Genomic DNA, 17,309 nt, shown 5'->3' with positions numbered 1-17,309 from the left:
CAGCTCAGTGCAAAATAATTGTTACAGATCACATGTTTTTTTCTCTTGTCCTGAAATTTATGGTAGTGTTGGTTGAATCTGTTGTTAGTGATCAGTAACCTGACTTCTCTTTCTGGTCATTCGCATTTCTTTGCCCTCCATCCCATAGGAATTGATCACAGTACATTCTTAATAAGCACTATGCATATGAAATTCCATTTCAAAGTCTACTTACCAAAGAAACCAAACTTCTTCAAAATCCCTAAATGCTTCACCTTCACTTAGAATAAAACACCTTATTTCTTCTCTGTTCTCAGTCCCATGCAGAATATTGTTATTTGTCCATCTTTAGGTCATTTTAAAGCCAGGTTTTAATTGTGCCCTTCTTTCTCTCCTCTCAACAAAAGAACCATCTCTTGCTAATCTGCTAAACAAGCTATGTGGCAATAAGCACTTTGTCTTATTAACATATATGGATCTTTCTAACATTGGTCTTTGTATAGGATATCTGTCTCTCCAGATCCATTCTCCACCCTTCCCCTTGCTCTCCACTAGAGGAAGGTTATCTCGTTCAATGACATCATTTTATTTCTGTATCTTCTAACTTCCTGTTGGGCTTAACCAAAGGGGAGTCCCAGTAAAAGAAAGGAGAAGAGGAATGTGAGGCAGGTCACTGGATTTTTCCCCCTGGATCCTTCTCTTGGATTTTCCCCTGGGCTTTCTGCTTTTGCTTGACTGTTACTGCTCATCTCAAGTCTTCTGCATCTCTCTTATCTTTTGGTTCTAGTCATTCACTCATACTTTTAGACAAAGAAGTAATATAGAATCAAGTTGTTGCCACAGAATATATGATCTGAAAAATCCAAATTATTTCATGTTTTAGCTTTTACAGTTTGTGGATCCTTGAACCATATGTATAAATCAGATGAGAAAGTTTGGCTAATGGCATTTTAGTAGAACGACTAGGGAGAGAGCGTGTTTCACATGCACTTTGTAAATAGAACTTACAGAATTTACTAACTGGATCTGATTTATTAAAAATTAAGAAGCAAGAACGACCGAGTTGTTTATATCTAAGTAAAAAGCTAGATGAATTGACTTGCTATTTGCTTAAATAGCAAGCTACAGGAGAACTACATGAAAAGCAGATTGAAATGTAGATAGATGAGAATTTAGCTGATTGATGTTTGAACATAAGTTTGAATTATCTGTTAGAAATTTAAATAAAGATGTTAAATAAGTATATATACAAGGGCATGTTTCAGGGAAATTTCAGAGCTAGAAATATAAAGTTGAGCCATTTAATATGTAACTATGATTTTAAATGACGAAACAGCATGAGATTAAAATAAAGACAAAAGAAGACAGAAAACAAAGACTATTCAGTAAAGGACAATAAAGACAAAAGAAAACAGAAAACTAAGTTTTGCAGTACTTGAACATTCAGCTATAGGAGGCATAAGGAGGAAATAGCAATGGAAACAAAGCAGGTTGATGTATTAGGTGAAAACCTAAGAGAATAAAAAGTCAAAATCTGTGTGAAGAAAGTGTCTTTCACCAGAAGAGAGCAATGAGCTCTGAATACTGACCAAAGGATTTGCAGGTGCAACAAAGATGATCTAGGTCACTCAGGAAGCTAGACAAAGGCCGGTGAGTCATATGGTCCCTGGAGAGACCTTGAGGTTATTTGGTGAGGCAATGCCAAGGCCTTGTATAATCAAAGTGACCGAGTAGAGAGGTAGCAAAGATTCGAGTGAGCAAATACTCTTGTCCTGCAGAGCCATTGTAGAACAAGAAAAGACCAGAGAAAGGTCTCTTTTGCCCAAATCTAAGAGAAGAAACCATGCTTTAATTGTGCTTGTATGGTTCTGGTAAAGATGGAGGAAGTTGATGTATGTGAAGGACTAAGAATAGTGTTGGCACAAGGTAAATGTTTGTCTCTTGGTTATTGTTTGTGTTCACTGTATTTAGCATGGTCACTGTTCTATAGCAGAAAATGAAATCCTTGCAAATGTCTTAAACATGAGTACAGATTTGTCGTTTACTTGATCTTTCAAATGCTCACTGGAAAGGATTAAAATGAAATATTTCAATTGAAAAGAAGGTTATATTATATTTAAAGATCATGGTGTGTGTGTGTGTGTGAGTGTGTGTGTGTGTGTGTGTGTGTGTGTGTGTGTGTTTTGCTCAGGAGACATTTTTATTTACTGGTGGCTCTTCTTAGGAATTACAGCATCTTTGATGGCCATTGACCTAAGCTTCTTTGTAGAAACTCTGGAGCCTCACCAAATTGATGATCTTGTATTCTGGGAGTTGGAAACCAATGCCTGTTGTTCCAAGGTCATTTACAGTAAAAAGGAAGTGTAGCAAAGGAATTTCAGTTACACAATAGAAAGATAGCCTCTTTCTCTGCTACTGTCTCTGTTTCTCCTCAGTCTTACCATGAGAACATTTTGAACTTGTTTTCTGCTAAAAACTGCTTGTCAATCAGACTAGTCTAATGTCTTAACTACACAAAGAAAGCCAAATTTGATTGTTCACGATTTGATTGTTACCATAATTTAGTACAATACTTTTCATGAGGGTTCTTTTTTTTTTAATTTGTCTAATGCCAAGGACTAAATGTAGCAATACAAATTTTAATTACTTGGCCCTTGCCTGAAATGCTCAATATTCCAATTTCTATGCTTAAGTGTTATCCCAGCGACAAGTGTGAAGTAGTTGACAGTGATTCTGTATTACTGATTCACTCTACTCATTATATTATATTGCAATGCTATAACTTACTGAGCTCAATGAGTTATTCCCCCCCTTTTTTTTTGCTTTTTGGTTCACACCCGGTGATGCAAAGGGATTACTCCTGGCTTTGCACTCAGGAATTACTCCTGGCGGTGCTCAGGGAACCATATGGGATGCTGGGAATTGAACCCGGGTAGGCCACATGCAAGGCAAACGCCCTACCCGTTGTGCTATCACTCCAGCCCGAGATATTCCATTTTTTACCTCTAGTCATTTCTAATATTTTTTGCTACTATACTTCAAAATACAAATAATTTTGCATATGGGGTCTGAAGAAACCGTACAGTGGATAGGGCACTTGCCTTGTACATGGCTGAACAGGATTTGATCCCCAGCTTCCATATGGTACACCAAGTACTGCCAGGAGTAACTCCTGAGTGCAGAGCCAGGAGTAACACAAGAGCATAGCCAGGTGTAATCCCTGAGCAGAACCAGGTGTGGCTCACACATAAACAAATGAAATAAAACAAACAATTTTACATAAGTCTTTCTAATTGAAAATAATAATAACCTCATAGAGGAAACTAAAACCTTTATAAAATTGTTCAATCATCATTAAAATGTCATATTCACAAATAATTAATCAATGGCCACCTCAGCTGTTAGTTAATTTAGTAGTGTTGAATTCTAGTAATTGTTAGGTTTAATAATAGGGTGAAGCTAGGGGCGTGGGGGGGTTTGGGGTGTGAGGGGGCGGGGTGGAGCTATACTGGGATTCTTGGTGGTGGAATATGAGCACTGGTGAAGGGATGGGTATTCGAGCATTGTATAACTGAGATTTAAACCTGAAAACTTTGTAACTTTGTAACTTTCCACAATAAAAAAACTGATAAAAAAAAATAATAGGGTGAATAGGAAAAAAATCAGATTCGATATTTTTTTTTGTTTTGTTTTGTTTTCTTTTCTTTTTGGGTCACACCTGGCAATGCACAGGTGTTACTCCTGGCTCTGCACTCAGGAATTATCCCTGGCGGTGCTCAGGGGACCATATGGGATGCTGGGAATCGAACCCGGGTCAGCCGCGTGCAAGGCAAATGCCCTACCCGCTATGCTATCACTGCAGCCCCAAGATTCAATGTTTTTATTGTAAATCATAATCTTGTTAGATGAAAAATTTATTGACTAGATATAATTCTAAAATTAAATTAAAAATGTGTTTTAGTGAACATATTTCAACATGTTATGTTAGCATTTGCTAGTTTAAGTTTTAATTAATACAAATTTTAATCAATATGTTTTAATATTTCAACTTAGAATTTCTTTATTTGGGTATAAATAACAAGACTGAAAAGATTTTAGTTCATGAGTTGGTGAAAAGACATGGTAGTGGGGGCTGGAGCGATACAATGGGGAGGACACTTGCCTTCCATGGAGATGATCTGGGTTTAATCCTCAGTGCAGAGATAGGTGTAATCCCTGAATGTTGCCAGGTTTGGCCCCCCAAACAAACAAAACAACCCAAACAAAAGAAGACAAGGTTGTGTTGAGATTTGATAGTCTCTCTTCCCTAGGCATCTATATTCTGGATATAGTAACATAGAACATTCAATAAGTAGTATAATCAGCAATTATGGTATTTACATACATTTTTTGGTAAGTGTAATTTTTGAGGGGCAAGGGTTTTTCTTTTAGAAATTTAAGTAGTACTTGGCAAAAACGTGTAATTCTGTAGTGCTTGAAGTGGAGTGAAGGAGAGAGTTGAAAATTTCAGCTGCAAATATCCAGCTTCAGAGACAAATCCAAAAAGCAGATGGCAGATTATTCATCTGGCTACTTTTCAGCCAGTTGAGAGAGTAAAAGAAAATAAAAATTATTTTTCAGTAGAGGTATCTATTAAAAGCGCACACAAATAGAATTCCTGAATTTTAATCAAGATAGAGCAATAAAGCAAAAGTATTCATGAGTATAACTGCAAGGTAATCTTTATATTCTAGGTTCCAGAGATTTTTCTATATTTATTTTTAATTTAATGCATGATCAGCGTTAAGAGACACCAGTGTTTTGTTGAATTATTTATTTGTTGTCTCTATTTAAAGGAGGTAATGACAATGTACTGTTCTTACTGATTTTCCTAAGACTCCAATGCTAAACATTCAAAGATCACACTGATCTCTCTTTTAGTTAAATAAAGGTGTCAGAAGTCAACATAGATAGGATAAAAATTAATACATCTAGTATGATATGTCATTAACATCATCTTTGTCTCATTCTTTGTCTTTGTCTTTAAATGATCTTACTGTATATAAATTGATAGGAGTTATTCATTCTTTCTAGGAATTTTGACCAGTGTTCTACAATCAGAAAAAATGAAATATGTAAAACTGCTATAATTTTCACTGTTGCTACTATTCTAATCTTTTCTGTCAAGCTACCAGTGGAATGACTTCATTACCAATATTTCATACTTGTCATTTTGTAACCTGAACTCTTTTTAATAGTTGAACTTTATGAAGTTGGTTACTCAGTAGAAATGAGCCTTGCAGAGTGGTTGTAGGGATTGAACAGTGAGAAGAGCAGGGAAAATGGACAAAATTCAATACAAGAGATGTATTAGGCTTTTTATTCATAAAAAAATCCTAGCAGGCTTTATGTCAGAATGTTAATCACTCTTTTCTTTGGAGGTTAACGAGATTATTCATTTTTTATTTTAAACTTTATTGTATACTTTAATATTATACAAATTTTACATTATGAATTAATTTCATAACTACACATGTACATGTGAGTCAATATAGCTGCAAAAGCAAACATTCTTAATGTTGAATAGTCTTGAATCTGTCAATTCAAACTTAATTATCATTCTTCCTTGTCTTGATGTTTGCTGGTGGTAATGTGCCAAGTCTGGGTATTAAAAACTAATAAATCTATGCGTGCTGAAAGTAGACTAGAGACTGAACATAATGGCCACTCAATACCCCTATTGCAAGCCACAACACACAATTGGAGATAGAGAGATCAAAAGGGAATACCCTGCCACAGAGGCAGGGGGGTTGGGGGGGAGATGTGATTGGGGGGTGGGAGGGGTACTGTGTTTATTGGTGGTGGAGAATGGGCACTGGTGGAGGGATGTCTTTTCGAACATTGTATGAGGGAAAAACAAGCTCGAAAATGTGTGAATCTGTATCTGTACCCTCATGGTGATTCACTAATTAAAGAATAAAATAAAATAAAAAACAAACAAAAAACTAATTAATCTAAAAAAAAAGAGAGAGGGAGAAGTATTAGGTATAGATGTTTTAAAGCCAACATCCTTAGAATCATCAGACATTAGTCTAGTGCCATCATTTATCTTTGCTGTATTCCTTGTGGACCAGAAATGTTATATATTCCAACTTGGTAAACTGGTTTATGGGGATAGAAAGAAAAAAAAGTAATACTTACGGAGCACCTAGAGATGTCCTAAGGTGCTCGAGGTATTTTACATTTCATTTTTCTGTTGTTCTTACTGAAACCTTCTAAAGTTCCTATGACTATCTTCATAGTTTACTGTTGGAAATATTGAATGTGAGACCAGGTAAAGACTTAGTGAAAGTTACCTGATTATTTGGAAGCAGAGCTAGTTGTCATAGCTATAGCATTGTGGGGAGAAAGAAGGAACCAAAAAGTTCAACATAAATTTGGTCTTGTCCTTTTGAATGTTGACACTTGAGTCATAACTTGGGATATCAGAGCCCTAGGTAATCATATGAGAGGAATTGGAATGAAATAATTGTCAGAAATGAGTGTCTCAAATTCATTATTTACACAGGCCATGCTTTAAAGTCTTGCATTGGGTTAGACATTTGTTCATCTTTATCTTTCCCATGCCACCTTCCACAGTACTTTGCAAATCATGATTATTCAATAAATATTTGTTAAAGGTAATTTAAAATCTTCTTACAGGAGTAATAGGAAAGAGTCTTTTTATAATAGTGGGATAATTGTAAGTGTCCACCCTGGGATAGTTATGCTTGTCATACTAATTGAGAGTCCAATTAGAGAGTTTAAAACTGAGTAAACAAAAAAATAATTGGTAGTGTTTAACTGTAAAGCAAAGCATACTCTCTAAAGAAAGGGGAAAAGCAGACATAGAAGATAATATTACAGACTTTAAAATCAATAGCTTATTTCATTTTAGCATTTGAAATTATCACCGGGAGAGAAACAAATATAAGCAATTAATATCTCATGTTTTCTGTGAAAACAACTACCTCTGCTGCCTATAACTGGAATTACCACTTAAACCAGACAAGAGCTTCTTTGACTAATTAGGTCAGATTATATTTTTAGTACAATTTAATTCTAATGAATTCAGGCCCTTTCTATTAACCTTAACATGAAACATGAAACAACCTGAGAATATATCATTTGGGACTTCAAACTAAGTGTATATGCTAATGTGACAGGAATGACTGCTTGAGGACAATTTTACCATATCGATTGCAATTATAAAGGGAAAATAAAAATCTTCTCAAGTATTCTCATTCTCTCTGAGTTAATTAAATTTTATAACCTTTTCTAAACTCATCAAACAATAGACTCATACCCAGGCAAAATCAAATAATTATAAAGAGCTTTATTATCTCTGAAAAATTCCACTGAGTTGATAGCTGTAGCAGTTTCCTTTATTTTCATGGCAAGAAATTCTCATCAGCCCCATCATTCCTGCACACACAATAACCAACAGTGTTTATTGAATCCGCAGAGCACTGTGCTAGGCAAAGCAAATACCTGCTCTTTATTTTTTGTTTTATTTTATTTTATTGGCATTTTATTTATTTATTTTTATTAGTGAATCACCATGAGGTACAGTTACATACTTACAAATTTTCGTGTTTGCGTTTCAGTCATACAATGATTGAGTATCCACCCCTCCATCAGTGCCCATTCTCCACCACCAATGATCCCAGGAGCCCTCCCACCATGCCCATCCCATCCCACCCCCCACCCCGCCTCTATGGCAGGGCATCCCTTTTGTTCTCTCTTTCCTTTTGGATGTTGTGGTTTGCAGTAGAGGTATTGAGTGGCCATCATTTTTGGTCTACAGTCTACTTTTGGCTCGTATCTTCCAAGCGGGTCCTCCCAACACCCTTTACTTGGTGTTCCCTTCTCTATCTGAGCTGCCTTTTCCCCCAGCATCTGAGTCCAGCTTCCAAGACAGGGCCAAGCCTCCTGGACCTTATCTCTACCATTTTTGGGTTTTAGTCTTCTATTCTGTTACTTTATATTCCACAGATGCGTACAATCTTTCTATGTCTGTCCCTCTCTTTCTGACTCATTTCACTCTTTAACATGATACACTCCATGTTGATCTACTTATATGCATATTTCATGACTTCATCTTTTTTTAACAGCTGCATAGTATACCATTGTGTATATGTACCAAGCTTCTTTAACCAGTCATCTGTTATTGGGCGCTCGGGTTTTTTCCAGATTCTGGCTATTGCAAACAGTGCAGCAATGAACATACAAATACAGATGTCATTTTTACTATACTTTTTTGCCTCTCCAGAATATATTCCCAGAAGTGGTATTGCTGGGTCAAATGGGAGCTCAATTTCTAATTTTTGAGAATCGTCCATATTATTTTCCAAAAGGCTGGACCAGTCGGCATTCCCACCAGCAGTGTAGAAGGGTCCTTTTCTCTCCACATCCTCTCCAACAGCGGTTGCTTTTGTTCTTTTGGGTGTGGGCCAGTCTCTGTGGTGTGAGATGATATCTCATAGTTGTTTTGATTTGCATCTTCCTGATGACTAGTGATGTAGAGCATCTTCTCATGTGCCTTTTAACCATTCAGATTTCTTCTTTTTTTAAAAAAAATTTATTTTTTATTGAATCACTGTGAGATACAGTTACAAAGTTTTCATATTTGGTCCACCACCAAACCCCTGCATACACCCCCTCCCACTTCCCCTCTGCCTGCATGGCAGACATTTTTCACTTTACTCTTTCTTTACTTTGATTACAATCAATTTTCAACAGGGATCTCACTATTATTATTTGGAGGTTTTCCTCCAACAGTCAGACATGTTGGATGGCATCAATAGATTGTATGTTTTCATTTTTCAGAGCTGTCCCATTCCTGCATCCCAGAACTGTGTTAGTTGCTGCTCATTGTCGCTGGGGCTCCATCTGGAGAAGGCATACAGGCCGTACCTCCCCCATCTGGCTCCCCGGTGCTGCTGGCCCAGTCTGGGGGTCCGGAGCAGTCTCTGGCCGAGTTGCTTACCGGAACGCCCGGCTTTTTCTCTCAGATTTCTTCTTTGAGAAAGTTTCTGTTCATTTTATTGTCCCATTTTCTGATGGGGTTGGATGGTTTCTTCTTGTGGAGATCAATCAGTGCCTTAATACCTACTCTTTAGGATCATCATCTAAATGAAGACATCTAGATTGGTTTAAAGTTTGTCCAAAATAATTTATTTAATCCTATGACTTAATAGAATATTTTGGTGGAAGAAGTACATGTTTATATGTTATATATATATATAAGAGTGATACAACAGTCCAAGATATATATTGCAGTAATATGTATTACATATGGGAGTATAATATATATTAAATTAAAGGAGTAATATTGAACTCCATTAATCTAAAATTAATTTTATTTTCTACCTTTGCCTAGAGAGGGACATATGTTTTGAAACATAATGCAGCTACTTTTCCACAGAGAGAATAAAATTTATTGATCTCTAGAGGATAAAACACTCATTCTCTTGATTCTCTTGAGTATTGTATTTGGGTGACTTGGGAAAGTAGTTTAAGTCCCAATTCAGCAGCTAATTGGCAATATAACTTTCACTTATGGCACATCATTGTTTGGTTGTGATGCTAAGAATAGGTACTTGATGCCTTTGACTTGAGAAACATCCTATATCAACAAATATGATGACATACTTGTATCAGTAAACCATACAGTTTTACTTTCTTCTCTTTATAACTAACCTGCTTTGATTCCTCTGCCCTTTTCAGAGAGCCCGGCAAGCTACTGAGAGTATCTTGCCCGCAAGGCAGAGCCTGGCAAGCTACCTGTGGTGTATTAGATATGCCAAAAACAGTAACAACAAGTCTCACAATGGAGACGTTACTGGTGCCCGCTCAAGCAAATCGATGAGCAATGGGATGACAGTGATAACTAACCTGGCTGACTAAAAGTTCTGAAGTTGAAATGAACTCTATGTCTCTGATGTAATTCTAAATCAGTGTTGTACATAAAATCTTATTTAACATGCCAAGCCACATCTACTGTATACAAAAAACCGTCAAAGGTTCTAGTACAATAAATAATAGTACTCATCTCACATTTGGTATAAAGAAATGTTACTAAATGGGGACAGAGGTGGAGAGGTGACTTGGAAAAGTAGTGGAGGGGTTTTGGCACTTTGATTGGTGGAAAACTTTATACAACAAAAATATAACCAGTCTCAGAAATACAGTATGGGGGGTAAGGCACTTGCCTTGTCTGTGGATGATCCATATTTAATCCCCCTAGTGCCACATGTGGTGCTCAGAGAACTACTAGGACTGATTCATGAGCACAGAGTCAGGAGTAATCCTTAAATAAGACTTGGTAAGACCCCAAACCCATCACACCCCAAAGTTATTGTAAACCACGTTGCCTCAATAATAAAATGAGACTAAGTGTTCTATATCATGTGATGTTTTAGGTTGATGTTTTCAATGACTCAATTGGGGAAAGATGAGGGGACAGTTTTTTCCCCATCCAAATTAGACACATGGAAATTAGCAATGAGGGTAATTGGGTAAATTCATTTCCTAAAAAAAAATTGCTCTAAATATATTTTTCTGGTTTATTTTGTTTGCTTGGCAATTGGGCCTCTTATGGTTATCAAATTTCTATTATAACCACGTTTAATTGAAAGTTAATAATCCATTTCTTTTATCAATGCTACTGTGCATGACTTTTGCAACATAATGTGCGGCCACACAGATTAGCAATTTATGTGGGTGAAGCAGGTCATCTGCAGCCTTCCAGTTCACGCAGTAGACTCATCTTAATTAGGTCCATTAGAGAAGCTCGTTGTAACTTTAAGCATCTTGATAACCTTCAAGGTCTAGATGTAAGGGTGGGTTTTTTTCCTTTTGTTTCATGACATATTTTTAATTCTTCAAAAAGTGAAAGAAGAAAAGTAAATGCATGTTTATTTCACATAGCTTCACTAAATATTAACACTTCCCATACTTTCCTCATATATATAATTTTTAAGAGATTTATTTTCTGATCCTCTGTTTTTGGGTCACACCTAGCTGTGCTTAAGGTTTACTGCTGACTCTGCTCAAGAATCACTCCTGGAGGTGCTTTGGGCATTAAACCAGGTTGATTGCATGCATGGCAAGTACCTTATCCATTATACTATTGCTCTGGCAATGCTTATTTTTTAGAATAAATTAAAAATTGCAGCCAGAGTGATAGTATAACAGCTAGGGCCTTTTTTTTTTTTTTTTTTTTTGCTTTTTGGGTCATACCCGGTGATGCACAGGGGTCACTCCTGGCTCATGCACTCAGGAATCACCCTGGTGGTTCTCAGGGGACCATATGGGATGCTGGGATTTGAACCCGGGTCGGCCGAGTGCAAGGCAAACGCCCTACCCGCTGTGCTATCACTCCAGCCCCACAGCTAGGGCTTTTGATGTGCATGTGGCTGATCAGGATTCAGTCTTTTGTACCGCACATGGTCCCCCAACTCTGCTAAGAATAATCCCTGAGCATAGAGAGAGTCAGAAGTAAGCACTGAGCACTGCCAGGTGTGGCCAAAAATCAAAACAAAATTAAATTAAATATCATGACACTAAACACCATGAGTGAATCAGTATGCATCTATGAAAATAAAGACTTCAAGGAAGGAGAGGGAGCATATCAACTGAGCAGAGGCTTTGCATGTAGGAGGCCAGCACCATATGGTTTCTTAAAAATCCACATGGAGGGGCTGGAGCGATAGTACAGCCGGTAAGGTGTTTGTTTTGCACACGGCCGACCCAGGTTCGATTCCCAGCACCCCATATGGTCCCCCGAGAACTGCCAGGAGTAATTCCTGAGTGCAAAGCCAGGAGTAACCCTCGTGCATTGCAGATGTGATCCAAAAAGAAAAAATAATCTACATGGAGTGTTCCACAAGCACAGACCCAGGAGTAACCCCTGAGCACAACTGGATGTGGCCCTCAAAAAACAAACCAAAAAAACCCCCACAAAACAGAACACAAGGACTTTATCCTATAAATCACAATACCATTATGATACCTAAAAAGGTAACATTTATTTAAGAATGTCACCTACTATATAATCTATGGTAACATTTGCCTAATTGTCTAATAGTGTCTTGACTTCCAGTATCTTTGTGTCCCTGATTCTTTCATCATGTTCTCTGTGTGATCATCATTCATGTTATTTCCTTTCTTTTTCACTAATTCTTTTCCTTCCTTTTTTTTAATCTATAGTTTTACTGGGTAAATAATAATATAGATATGTGTATGTGCATGTGTGGGTATACATATATGAATATATATATATGTATTTTTAAAACCAACTTCTAATCATTTCTCAACCATAGCCTTATAAACAGTTTGAGGCAAGTAATTCTTTGTTGTGAAAGCTGTCCTATATATTGTAGGATGTTAAACATCATTGCTAGATCCTACCCATTTGATGTCAGCAGCACGCCTCCATTTGTCACAATCAAACAAGTCTATAGACATTGCCAAATGCCCCCCACGGAGCAAAATTGCCCCTGATAGAGAACTGCCAGATGGCTCTTATTTTGGTTATGTTTTTTTTTTAATTAACTTTCCTCTTACTCCAGGCCAATATGAATTAAAATTTTTTGTGTAGCTGTGATCATAGTATAAATGGAATTTTTATTCTACCCCTTTTCCCAAACATTGTGCACTAAGTATTTTTTTCCATTGCTCTATGGCTGGTGCATTTGTTGTCCTTATATTTCTATTATCTCTACCCTCACTTTCAGTAACACATTCATTTGTCTAATCTAAAACCATCTCTCTAACACACCTCAAACACTTAACTCAAGGATTCCTTCCTCTGTCAAAAATGTATGCAAGTGACCCAAGCTTGACCTCTTCTCAGACACAGTGATGGTATCAGTGATAGGTATGTGACCTAAGTTTGAAGAAATAAAAGTCTTTCTCTGGGAATTTACCAGAAGAAAAGGACTACTTTATTTTTGATTCCTTCCTGGTGATGTTGAAAAGTTGAAGTCCCTAAAGCTATAGTTAGAATTTGTCTCAATAGAAGAGAATGAAGTCAACATAGAAAACAGAGCTGAGATTGAGAGAAAATTCTGGTATCATTTGGGTTCCTAGATCTATTCTTCTCTGAGAGTAAGGCAACCCTTTTCCACAACATCTATTGTTCATTCATTCATTCATTCATTCATTTTTTTAATTGGTTGAACAAGTATTTCTACATTTGCAAAAAAAAATTCTGATTAAGAAAACAGTATTCGTGTTTATTCAGACTCCTTGCCATGCTGTTTTCACTCAGGGTGCCCCAGAGGGGGACGGGTGAGAACCCTCCCCACCCCAAGGGACCCAGCCCTGGCAGCCGACCTCCACTACCCAACTGCTGCCATGCTCCAGGCAGCTTTCCAGACATTATAAGGCACTTCCTACCCATTTTCCATAATTACCACACCATATTTGATGGAGTTCAGACAGTAGGCAACAAATCATATATATATATATATATATATATATACACCTCTTAGAGAGAGCCCAGCAAGCTATTGAGAGTATCCCACCCGCACGGGCAGAGCCTGGCAAGCTACCCGTGGAATATTCGATATGCCAAAAACAGTAACAATAGGTCTCATTCCCCTGACCCTGAAAGAGCCTCCAGTCGTTGGGAAAGACAAGTAAGACAAGTAAGGAGAGGCTGCTAAAATCTTAGGGCTGGGAAGAATAGAGACGTTATTGGTGCTTGCTCAAGTAAATCAACAAACAACGAAATTACAGTGATACAGTGATTCATGTTTATATAATTTAGTGGTTCGTCTTTCCTCCAGTATTAGTGATATGATGTCCTTAACTGTTTAGCTAACACTGAACCTACAGTGATTTGAAATCTTTTTCCAATGTCTTTTGAATGACTTGTGGTAAAATTTCCATCAGTGTCCTCAAACATGGGCCTTTTATTAGAATTCTGAACCACAAGATTTAAAATGGAATGATTTACTTCCTAGCTGAATGGCTATTCGGTTTTGCTTTATCCCCTTTTGCTTTTTTACTTCTGTTATAATCACTCCATCTGTGATTACACCAACTGTTGTGGCAGTATCTGCTCCAGCTGCACAGACACATTTGAATACATTTGTGTGCTACATGAGTGGTTTAGGAAATTTGTCATGGCATCACATAGATTTATTTCTAACTCTTTTAGGACCTGCCTGGTTTCTTTTAACTGTAAACCTCAAAATCAATATTGTTCAACTTTTAGTGTTAGATTTATATTCACTACAAATATAGAATTATTCTGGTCTCCTAATATTTGTGGAAAACGCCTTTGATTGCTTTATTATGATGAAGTCTATGTACCTCATTTACGTATATAAATTAACATTTTTTTTCCTTTTTGGTCACACCTGGCTACGCACAGGGGTTACTCCTGGCTCTGCACTCAGGAATTACCCTTGGCAGTGCTCAGGGACCATATGGGATGCTGGGATTTGAACCCGGGTCAGCCACGTGGAAGGCAAATGCCTTACCCGCTGTGCTATCGCTCCAGCCCCCACTTTTTATATTTTAAAGTCAAGTTCAAATATTTATCTGTGCTTTCTCTTATCATTTTGCTTTTACCTCTCATTGCACTTACAAATCTGCCTGTATTTCTGAGAGTTGATGCAATAATGTGTGGCTAGTGCCTTTTAGGATCTTACAATAATTGTGAACTTGTCTTTCAAAAAATCACAGGAAGTGACACAGGCTATAAAATATATTATTATCAACTAACTTATGGAATCACAATTTGTAGTATCAGAAGATTAGAAGCAAACCAAAGGCTCATCACTAGGAAGTTCTTTAATGAAAGAGTCTTGAAATTGAATCCTTCGCAACTGTGAAAAAAAAGTTTTGTATATATAATGATACCATCTAATTTTTAAGATATGTCATTAAGTATGTGAAAAAGTATAATAGCAGAGTAATTGAATTACAAAACTATAAGTTCTAGCCTAGCTTCAAAGATCACCATGGAAATGTTTCTCAAGTCCAATACCTTGAGTTTTAACCTGTGAAATAATGATGTAAATGGAATTAGCCCGACTGTGTGAGGAGTAGAGGATGGAGTGACTTTATACAAGTAAAACAGTTCAAAGAGTTTCTGACACAGAGCAAAGTAACAAAGTAATCTGTAACAATTAGATTGTATAAATTTTAAATTACATAACTCATCAAAACAGAAAAAATACCACTATCTTCATTTTGGTGAGGTCAGAGTCTGAGAGTTTGTTTAAATTTAATTTCTCTATATTTCACACTGAGTGAGATTGTCCAGTGTTATTATTTTTTCTTTCTGATTTATTTTGCTTTGTACAGTGATGTTAGGTGTAGTACATTAACAGATATTTTAAAGAGGTATGAAAAATGTACCTCTAAAACATATAATCTCATTAACCAATGCTACCTTAATTAAAAATAACTTTTAAAGAACAGTTATTTTAAAATGTATTTCCATGAAATATTATCACCATTTTGATCTTGTGGTATTGTATTGTCCATATTCATATAGGATTAACTCTATTACTCTAGTGTCACTGAGAATAAGGTCGGGTTTTGCCTTATGTGCGGGCCCTGCATAACCTCAGTCGTGTGCCATGTACAAGGTTAATTCTATATCTATTTTTTGGTCCTAATTGGTAAGCTATTTAATCTTATTCTGCATATAATAAATATCATTTCAAAGATTTAATGTATAGAGAGTTATTTTAGAAGATATCCATGGAAGCCAAGCCTCTCATTTCAACAGTTAGGGGCATGTCCAGATTACTGTAAGACCCTAAAGTGGTACTAGCCACTTAAAGATCTTAAAGCTAAGGCAGACGTTAGTTTTAATTGAGCATTTTTCTAAAAGTGTTAATTCCCCCTCATTTTCATTTCCTAAAAGAAAAAAAGAAGTTTTTTTTTGGGGGGAGGGCAGGGAGATAGCTCAAAGAGCTGGAGCGCATGCCGTTAGACCCTGAGTTAAATTCTTGTCACCACATGGCCCCCTGAGCACCTCTGGGGTGGCTCTGGCAGTCCCCAGCCACTGGGCATGGGTAGCACCAATTTCCAGGACCACGCCTGCAGAGCCTGGTCCCTGGAGTAACCATGCCCCAAGGCCCCCTGAACACTACCTGGAAGGCATCCTCCCCTGCCCAAAGTATTTTTGTTTGATATTTGGCCACATCCCAGGGGTTCTCTGGGCTTACTACTGGCTTTTTGTTAAGGGATCACTCGTGGTGAACTCAGAGAATTCTATGGGGTGCTGAGGATCAAATCTTGGTCAGCCATGTGCAAGGCAAACACACTACCCACTGTACTATCTTTTAGGTCCAAGAGTTTTATTTGTATATTGGGACGAGAGTTTTAATGAGTTAATGAGTTTTAAAAACCAAGTCTTAGGGAGGGAGTGATCCTATGGCAGAGACGGTTCTTGTCTTGCAATCAATCCACCTGGGTATAATTCTGGGCACCCTAATGGTCCCTTGAGCACCGTGCCAGGAGTGATCTCTAAGCACAGAGCCAGTTGTAAACTCTGATCACGCCATAGGTGGCCTCAAAGTAAAACAAAACAAAATAAAATTCAAGTCTCACAAAAGATTAGGAAGTTGCATATTTTGACACTGTTGACATAGTCATAAATAAAATAAGAAATTTTAAGTTACTAAAAATGCTCTTCTTTTGATATTTAGTGCAGTTTTTTCCATTTCTTTCTCTTTTTTTTAAGGGAGGGAGCACACCAGGTGGTACTCAGGGCTTACTCTTCACTGGTAGAGTTTGGGGGCTATATGTAGCACAGGGGATTGAAGCAAGCACCCTACCCGCTGTACTAGCTTTCTGGCCCCAGATCATTTATCTTAATTTATCTTTTTGGTTTTGGGTCACATCCTATGATACTCAGAGGTTACTCCTGGGTCTGCCCTCAGGAACTATTCCTCGTGGGCTCTGGGAACCATATAGAATGGCCAGGACTGAACCTGGGCAGGCTATGTTCAAGACAAGAGCCTTACCCTCTGTACTATCTCTTTCACTCAGCTCATTTCTTTTTTAATGTTGCATAATATTCTATTGTGTGGATATGTCAGTTTATCTCTTCACCTACTAAATCTCTTGATGGCTTCTAACTATGAATAAAGCTCCTATAAGTATTAGTATGTTGTCTTTGGTGTCAATGTAAATTTTTAACTCCTTCTCATGGAAACAACATGTATGATGGTTGGACCAAATGATAAGAGTATGCTTAATTTCAGTATGAAATTACCAAACAATATTCCCAAGTATCAGATAGTCTGAAGTACCAAGTACCGCTTGGGAGCTCGCCAGTA

This window comes from Sorex araneus, chromosome 1 (genome assembly GCF_027595985.1).
Source record: "Sorex araneus isolate mSorAra2 chromosome 1, mSorAra2.pri, whole genome shotgun sequence".
Taxonomy (NCBI): domain Eukaryota; kingdom Metazoa; phylum Chordata; class Mammalia; order Eulipotyphla; family Soricidae; genus Sorex; species Sorex araneus.
This window is presented reverse-complemented; position numbering follows the sequence as displayed.